Raw genomic sequence first — 9,820 nt, 5'->3', positions numbered from 1 at the left:
TCTCCATAGACTCCTGCCCCTCTATCTGAGAACACAGCAGGACTCCCCAGGATGGGAGTGCATCACCTTCTTGCTCATTTTGTGGGCCTCCACCCACTGATACAACCCAAAATGACAAGATGCACACTCACACACTGCCTAGAAGCCTGCCCCAGGGGCATCCTGTCACGAAAGTCCCCCACATTCAACACCCTAAACCAGTAACCCTCCCCTGCCATGTTGCCAAAAGAGCATTCCCAGTGTTGTAGTTTTAACCACATACCCGCCTATCTCCAGTGTTCACCTGCTCCATCCCCCATCCCTCCCCCCAGTTCCATGGACAGTGCACCCCACCCTCTCCTCCCTATTCCTCAGATGAACCAGCACCATTCAACCCAAAGGTATTACTGCACCACAGAATGACTGTCATTTCTAACTGAAAAAACAGGAAAAGAAAGTGACCTTCAAGTAAGTAGAAGAGGATAAACAAATAAAGGAAAGGAAAAAGTAAGAAAAGCAAAAAGGTTTAGTTTCTTTAAAAGATCGGTTACCAGACTGGTTAACTTCTACTTAGATATATCAGGAATTAAAGAAAATCAAATTGAATACTAATATTAGTAATGAAATAGTTTACTGAAGGAAAATCTATGAAAATGAAGCTAAATATTTCATTTAGTTTCAATGAAATTCGTATTTTAGAAAATTGTTCTCCATATAACGTTACAAATCTCCCAGTAATGAAAGACTTCTCCACGAGAATTGTTAGTGAAATAAATGTATGTGTTTCATATTTGTAAGTGTATATGTGTAACAATTATTTCATATTTGAAAGCTCACCAAATATGTAAATGTGTAAATATTTTCTAGTGTTACAAAATCATGCACAGCTGTGAAAATAGTCAATGTTTTTAATTCAATGAATTTAAATTTAACATAATATGAAAGTTTTGGCATATTTTCAGATTATAAGCTACAATCATTCTTTGTAAGTAACCACTTGTTGAATTTTTGTAGAATTTCAATATTATGAAGAAGTGTTAATGATTATCTAAAAATGCTCATTAAATAGTCCTTCCATTTTTTGACAACATGTCTGTGTGAGGCTCTCTTATCTCAAAAGAATAAAAAAAGACACAGGTAGCAAATTCCAGCTCTTTCTTAACATGCTAAATTTCTTGGTTTAAAGAGATTTTCATAAATCCTAAACAATTTCTCATTATGCCCTGGTTTTAGAAATGAATGTATTTTGGTCAAAAGGTATTAATATATTAATGTATATAGGATTCATTGGGTTAACTAAATTAAATCATTTACAATTGTATGCCTTTTAATTTCTAATACAGTAAAGATATGTATATGTATTTGTATATATATAACTATCTTTCACTTAATTGAATTTTCATGGTGTCTTTTTATTATTATGATTGTAAAGTGTAAACAAAACAGCAAAAAATTGAGAAGTGATGACACATAAATTCCATTAAATTTTATTTTCAAAATGTCAGGAAACCTCAGGAAGCATATTTTTGGCATGCATTTTGCCCACCAGAACACTCTTTTGAATTCATTTTTTCCATGGAAATAAGGAGACTGTGGCTTTATTAAATGCCTGTTGATCATTATTTATTTATTAGATGCCTGTCCATCATGCTGGGTATATGGAGACCTCATTTTTTTTAATGTAACATTTAAAAAAAAAGAGAGAAAAGCAGCATGGGGAAGTGAACTTGGCTCAACTGATAGAGCATCTACCTACCACATAGGATGTCCAGGGTTCAAAACCAAGGCCTCATGGCCTGTGTGGTGAGCTAGCCCATACATAGTGCTCATGCATGCAAGGAGTGCCCTGCCACACAGGTGTGTCCCCCACGTAGGGGAGCCCCACAGCAAGGAGTGCACCCCTAAGGAGAGCCGCCCAGTGCAAAGGAGGGAGCAGCCTGCCGAAGAATGGCACCGCCCACACTTCCCATGCCGCTGACGACAACAGAAGCGGACAAAGAAACAAGACGCAGCAAAAAGACACAGAAAACAGACAACTGGGGGAGGGGAGGGGAATTAAATAAATAAAAATAAATCTTTAAAAAAAAAAAAAGACCTAACTGGACACATGGAGGAACTAGGAAAAGAAGAGCAAACGAATCCAAAATCAAGCAGAAGGAATGCAACAGTAATGATTAGAGCAGAAATAAATAAAATGTAGAATTAAAATCAAAACAGAAAATCAATAGAATCAAAAGCACATTCTTTGAGAAGATCAACAAAATTGACAATCCTCAGCTAGATTAAAAGTGAAAAAGCAAGAAGATGCAAATAAATAAAATCAGAAATGAGAAAGGGTATATGGCCACTGACCTAACAAAAATAAACAGATGCTAAAAGGATACTATTAAGAGCTGTACACCAAAAAAGTAGACAATATTGAATAAATGGAAAAATTCCTGGAAACCCATGAGCAACCCACAGTGACCTCAGAAGAAATTGATGACTTTGAGAAATTAACCAAAAGCAAAGAAATTGATAGAATTAACAACACCCAGCACAAAATGAAAACCCATTGCCAGATGGCTTCTCAAGAGATTTCTATAAAGTATTTAAAGGCATTCTAATACCATTCTTCCTCAAAATGTTCCTAAAAATGGAACAAATTGGAATGCTAGCAAACTCATTCAACGAAGGAAAGATCACTTTAACACCAAAGTCAAATAGAGATATTAAGAAAAAAGAAAATTATAAACCAGTTTCTCTAATAAATAAAGATGAAAAATCCCCAACAAAAATATTTTCTAACTGAATTCCAATGTATATTAGAAAACTAATCATCATGAAGAAATGGGTTTTATACCTGGAATGCAAATGTGGCTCAACATAAGATACTCAATCAGTGTAACATACCAAAAATATAAAATGAAGATGAAAAAAATCACAGGATCATCTCATTTGATGTAGAAAAGGCACAGACAAAATGCCACATTCCTTCTTCATGAAAACACTCTGAAAGATAGGAATAGCAGGAAAATTTCTCCAAATGATAAAGTGCATAAGGGAAAAATCCATGAAAAATATCATAATGAATGACTGAAAACTTTCCCATTGAGATTGGGGGAAAAAAGACAATGATGCCCACTGTCACCACTCTTTTTTTTTTTTATTGACTTTGTAATAATATTACATTAAAAATATATATGTGAGGTCCCATTCAACCCCACCCCCACCCCCCTCTCCCCCCCCCCCAACAACACTCGTTCCCATCATCATGACACATCCATTGGATTTGGTAAGTACATCTTTGGGCACCTCTGCACCTCATACACAATGGTTCACATCATGGCCCATACTCTCCTCCATTCCATCCAGTGTCACCACTCTTATTGAATATTGTGCTAGAAATTCTAGCTAGAGTAAGTAGGCAAGAAATAAAGAAATAAATGTTACCAAAATACTAAAGGAAGAAATAAAACTTTTGCTGTTTATGGATGATGTAGTCCTATATACAGAAAATCCTTTCAAATCTACAAGAGAACAACCAGAAATAATTAGCTATTTGAGCAAAGTGATCTGATGCTTAATATGCAAAGAACCAATAGATTTCCTATACACAACTAGTGAGAAGAACTGAGGAAAAAGAACTAAATTCCTTTTAAAATAGCAACTGACTGAATCAAATATTTAGGAATAAACTTAAGGATATAAAGGGCCTGTATTCAGTGACTTATAGAATATTGGTAAAAGAAACTAAATATTTAAGTAAATTGAAGGATGTTTTCTATTAATGGGTTGGACTGAATATCATTAAGATGTTAATTGTACTCATATTGATCTACAGATTTAATGTAATCCAATAAAATTTCAAACAACATTCTTTGTAGAATTGGAAATTCCAATTATCAAAATTATCCTGAATAGCCAAAAATATCTATAAAAAGAGGAATGAAACTAGAAGACACATTCTCCAAGACTTGAAGGTATATTATTTAGGTACACTGGTAAAAAAGAGTGTGCCCTTGCAAAACAAGAGTTCAAAAATAGACTCTCACTTGGGAAGCGGACTTGGCCCAGTGTTTAGGGCATCCATCTACCACATGGGAGGTCCGCGGTTCAAACCCCAGGCCTCCTTGTCCCGTGTGCCCCTGGCCCATGTGCAGTGCTGACGCGCGCGAGGAGTGCCCTACCACACATGGGTGTTCCCTGTGTAAGGACAGCTGCCCAGCGTGAAAGAAAGTGCAGCCAGCCCAAATAAATAAATAAATAAATAAATAAATAAATCTTTTAAAAAAATAGACCCTCACATTTATGGCCAAGTGTTTTTTTAACAAGAGTATCAAACAAACCCAGCTGTGTCAGAACAGCCTATTAATAAAATGTGCTGGGAAAAATGGATATCCATATATAAAAGAAAGAAACAGGATCCTTATCTTAAAACTTACACAAAAACTATCACAAAAATATATCAAGAAAGTAATTCTAAAATTTATCACCATAAAACTCCTAGAAGAAAAGGTAATGAAACATTTTCAAGTTCTTCTGGTAGGTGGTGGTTTTTTGGACTTCCTCAAAATTAAGCACTTTTGCTTTTCAGAAGATTTTGTTAAGGGGAAAAGGCAGCCTACTCAACAGAAGAAATTTTTAGAAACCACATAGACAAAAAAGGTATTATATGCCTGCTATATAAAGGGGTTATGAAAGAACAGAAAGACAAGCAACCTAATTAAAATATTGTCAAAAGTCTTGATAGACACTTTATCAAAGAGGAAATACAAATGATCTAAAAGTACATGATAAGATGCTCAACATCACTAGTTGTCAGGGCAATACAGATCTAAACTAAAATGAAATACCATTTCATGACTTACACAATGGAAACCTGAAAGAAACAGAACTATGGGTGTTGGAGAGTTGTGGAGAAATAATAATACTCCCTCACTGTTTGTGGGATTGTAAAATGGTATATCCTCTATGGAGAACAGTTTAGGGGATCCTCAGCAATCTAAATGTAGAACTGCCTTATGACTTAGCTATCCTGCTAGTAGCTATATATACAGAAGGACTGAAAGCATGAATGCTAATAGATATTTCCACACCAATTTTCATAGCTACATTTCTCACATTTCCTAAAAGACAGAAAAAACTTAAATGTTCATCATCTTAACCTAGATAAAGAAATGTGATATATACCTATGATGGAATACTATTCAACTCTAAGTAGACAGAACTGGGAAAGCACATGACAGCATGAATGAACCTTGAAGATATTGTGTTGACTGAAATAAAACAAAAGGATGAATACTGTATGTTCTCACTGATATGATGATACAGTAAACACCATTAGTAAGCTTAAGGAATTAAACTATAGAGTATAGGTTAACAGGAGGCAGAATGTTGGTTATGAAGGGGGAGATGATACTAAATGTATGTAGAATGTGTAATAAGGTTGAATGTAAATATGTTGTAATGAAAAGCATTGATAGTGACACATTATAATGAATGTAACAATCCTTCCTGATTTACAAGTGGGATTGTGGTTGAAAGGGTAATCTGGGGAGGTTAATGCTAATTGAAAGATACTCAGAAGATAATCTAGGGGATATATAACAATGATTTTGTAGTAAATGAGGAAGGGAGTTGATAATATAAATACAAGAATGTTTTTCTACTCTATGGTGATAAGGATATGCCAATATATGGAAAAAATACCACTAATAAAGCTTAGAGATTATAGTTACCAATAGTATTGTAGCAACAGCAAAGAAGGTACTAGATCAATGCTAAAGGTGAAAAATATTATTTGGGGTTTAAAAATCAAAACAAGAGTTCAAAAATAGATCCCCCATATTTATAGGTCAAGTGTTTTTGATAAGACTGTCAAACCAACCCGGCTGTGTCAGAACAATCCATTCAATAAATTGTGCTGGGAAACTGGATATCCATATATAAAAGAAAGGAAGTGGACCATTATATCACACCTTATACAAAAATTACCTCAAAAAAAGTCAAGAAATTCATTTTAAAATCTATAACCATAAATCTTATAGAAGAAAATAAATTTTACAATATGAGATATGAATATGATTAAGCATGGTTTTCTTCATTTTCTTCATTAACAAAGGGACCTTGGTCTTGTCAACCAATCTGTGTTCATTTATTTATCTTTTCTAACCTTGGAGAAACAATTGTTTGTTTTTAGAATTAAGTAAGATAAATGAGCCTGAATAGAATTTTTTTAGAGTAGTGCTTCCATAATTTGTTAACCTGCTTTTTTGTCTCTTTTAATTTTGAAGATCAAATGAAGATAAAAAATCAGTGGTGGAGGGTGATAGACCAGGGTCTCCATCTTGCACCCACCCTGCCTTCATCCCCCCTCTCCTCCTCTTGCTGTAGCTGTGAAGTCCTAATTGATATGAAACCAAATTTCCTCTCCCTAAAGGAGAAGTCTCTCCCGAAACATTCAGGCTTGATAGTAGCAACCCATCTCTGAGGGAGGCAGATGGAACTACAAAGCCTATATGAGTTATCTTGCTCTGAACTTAAAAATGCAAAGCTACCATAAACCATCACAAACTAGTCCCCTTGTAGTATAGCCCCCAAGAGAGTTAAAAATACTCCCCTCCCTCTCCTTGGCTGCTGCCATCTGTTCTAACTCAGTCCTGCCACAGGGATAAAAGACACACACACTAAAACTCATATGAAGGCAAGGCACCTTTGGTTTTTTCCTTTGCTCATATATTATGTATCTTGGATTTGACCAAGGGCTGTGGTTAAAGTTAAATTTCTCAAGGATGTTTTGTCATGGAACAAGAAACCTTGTCTCTAGATCACATCCTATCTAGTGGCAGAAATGCAAGAAAAAGCCATTTTCAAACTTCAAGCAAAAAGAGATAGCTTGTGCAGAGATAGCAAGGACAGAGCTACTTTTGCTCTGAAGCAAGAACAGATGAGCTTTAATAAATCATTTAACCATGCCTGTGCCGAGGTGGTGGAACTAATCCCCACATCTTCCCCCTTTCTTTTATAAGCAGATGGTTTTACTGAGTACCTCTGTATATGGTGACCAGATACTCATAGAGTTGTGTGGTACATTGCTAGAGTTGGAAGAAGCTTTGGCATCCTATAAATGTAACAAGACAGAGAAAAATCAATCCTATTGTTGCTTACCATTCAAAACTTAGATTGGAAAACCATGTTGAAGGGTTCAGTCATTGTAACTGTTCAGTTAAAAATTTTAGTGTGGTTTGTTAAGTTTGAGTTCCATAATTGCCACTCCAATTGGAGATGTAGAACTTCTACTTTATCTGATATATGAGAGGAGAATGCACATTGAAGGGTTTTTTTTTTATTCCAATTATGTTGAGTGTCATTCCATTTTAAAGGAGTGACACAAATGTTCCAATGCCTCCAATCAATTTCATTTATTAGAGGCCCTGCAGAAGGAACCCAGTATCCTCCTATCCATGTTGAATCATTTGAGAATAATGCAGGCTCAGGATTATACCAGGAGGTAAGAGCAAACATGGGTGGATCTGTTGAATGGGCCCAATAGGTGTGATTAGCTGTGCAGGTGTTAAAACACATAAGGATGAACAATACATACATTTTCCATGTTCCCACTTCAGGAGAAGTGGTAGTGACTACTGCCAAGTAAGCTAAAAATGTATTTTCAGGCTTCTTGGGGCACCCAACTCATACCATAATAGTTTATGCTTAGTTGCCCAATTTTTTAAGACTCCCCCATGCACTTGGTTCATCTCCTTGGGTAGTCTTTAGGGGGATGTTAGTCAGTTGCACCTTGAATCCTTCCAGGCTCAGTATTGGGTTCTATTGCAGATTCCACCAGGCCACAGTATGGTTTTACATGCTTTGCAGGAAGTCAAAGAGGTCCTCCTTAGGGAGAGACCACAATGCATAATCTTGTCCCCAAGTTAGTAAATTTACTGGACGATGCCAATTACCATTAGCTTCTGGTTCATCCAGGAGTTTGTATAACACTTTAGGATAAATTTTTACAATTGGTATCTGAAAATGTTGTTCTGCTGATGTATAACTACCCTCAATGTGATTTTTAAAATGTGAAGTATATAAGGCTATTTGTATGACATTCTTTGGACTGGTTAGACCTAACACCCTATTCCCCTTTTTTGTTTTGTAAGCATAGTTTTAAGGTGCAGTGAGATTATTCTGTGAAAAAAAAAATATATTTTTTAATATATTATTAATATGGCAAAAAAGGGTTAAAACTGCAGGTTTGTATACGGTTAGATTTTTGTAATTAGGCTAGGATACATAATTGGGTTATGCACACAGCTTTGGGAAAACACTATAAAATTTACTGTTGCCTTGTTCACATATGAATGCAGGTTGGCTTGACTTGCTGAAGGAGATATTAGAGAAAGCTTTAGCAAGTTTTCAAACACTGTGATAGTGACACAATTGGATATTAATTTTTGAAATAAACTAACAATATTTAGGGTTGATGAACACAACAAAGTGTTACTTTAATTTATGAAAGCTTACTATTTTATATCATCCTTTGGCAGCTTTCTATGTGTATCAGACAAGTATCAGTTAAAATATTTGTCTTGTGGCAGCTTTCAGTGTAAATCACACAAGTATGAGTTAAAACATTGGCTTTTTCATTTTTAAGTAGAGAGGTTGTTTATGTGATATATACTATTTGATTAATAACTAAAATTATGATTAACAATGTTATATTTTTATTTAATATTATGTTGGAACATTATTAAATTTTCAGGAATTTTATATATGCTTTAAATATTCACATGGACTTTTTATTTATAAAGCTTTAACAGAGGGTTAAAGAATCTATTTAATTTTATAACTTTTAAAATATTGTTCATTTAATTTATAACATATTAAATGAACTTAATTTTTATCACTTCACTTCTTTTCAGGTAAAAGAATAAATTCTCTGCAACAGCTTGAAATAAAAGATACTTTTCAGGATTTGACATTGAGAAAGCATGTTTGAATATTATTTCTTTAAAAGTGAGAAGACTTGCTTTACTTAAACAGCCAAGGGCATGCATGGTTAAAATACAAGAAGCTAATTTGATAAAAGAGACTTTTTTGTACACTGATAAGTCAGGAGAAAAATTCTTTGTCAACTTTTGCTAAAACAGAATAGTGATTTAAGAAACTTTGAAAAAGAACAAAATTTAACTTTGCATTAGTATACTATTTGATATTAAAGCTCTTAAAACTTAGACCCATCAAATTTTATTCAACTTTAAACATAAGAATTCCTTTTCCACACACCTTCTGCACTTTCTGTATTTATTGAGGTTTTGTCCTAAATTTTACTATTTCTTAATAACTAGTCATTTCATCTTAGGACAAAATTATTTGCTGTTTCCTTAATAATAAAAACATGTTTTACATCCTTTACATATATGTTATCAAAATGATTTTGGAAACTGTCTTTAAGCAAACTTCTTACAACAAACAATTACTATTAACACTAAACAATCTTGTCAAAATAATAATTCAATTTGGCTATGTACAAATATAACCTCTTCTTAATTTCAAATACCATGTAGCGTGCAATACTAGAAACAGATTTTTAGAGGCAAGTTGGCAGGGGAGAGGCTGGCTATTAATAACTTTTCCTGTTATGAAGTTACATTTTGTTGTTATTATCAGTTCAGTTTCTGTGTCATAATGACTTTTTAGAATTAGCTATTTAAAAACATCAATTTAAAAAATGCTTCTACAAACTTCTTATAATTATTCATAACCACATAAACTATAATTATTTATCTTATGAAAAATTTTACCTTCATAGTACACATTCTCTTCTTGAATGCCACAAAAACACTTTTTATAACTTGCC

Source organism: Dasypus novemcinctus, chromosome 30 (genome assembly GCF_030445035.2).
Source record: "Dasypus novemcinctus isolate mDasNov1 chromosome 30, mDasNov1.1.hap2, whole genome shotgun sequence".
Lineage (NCBI taxonomy): Eukaryota > Metazoa > Chordata > Mammalia > Cingulata > Dasypodidae > Dasypus > Dasypus novemcinctus.
The sequence above is the reverse complement of the archived record's forward strand: the minus strand, read 5'-3'. Positions refer to the sequence as shown.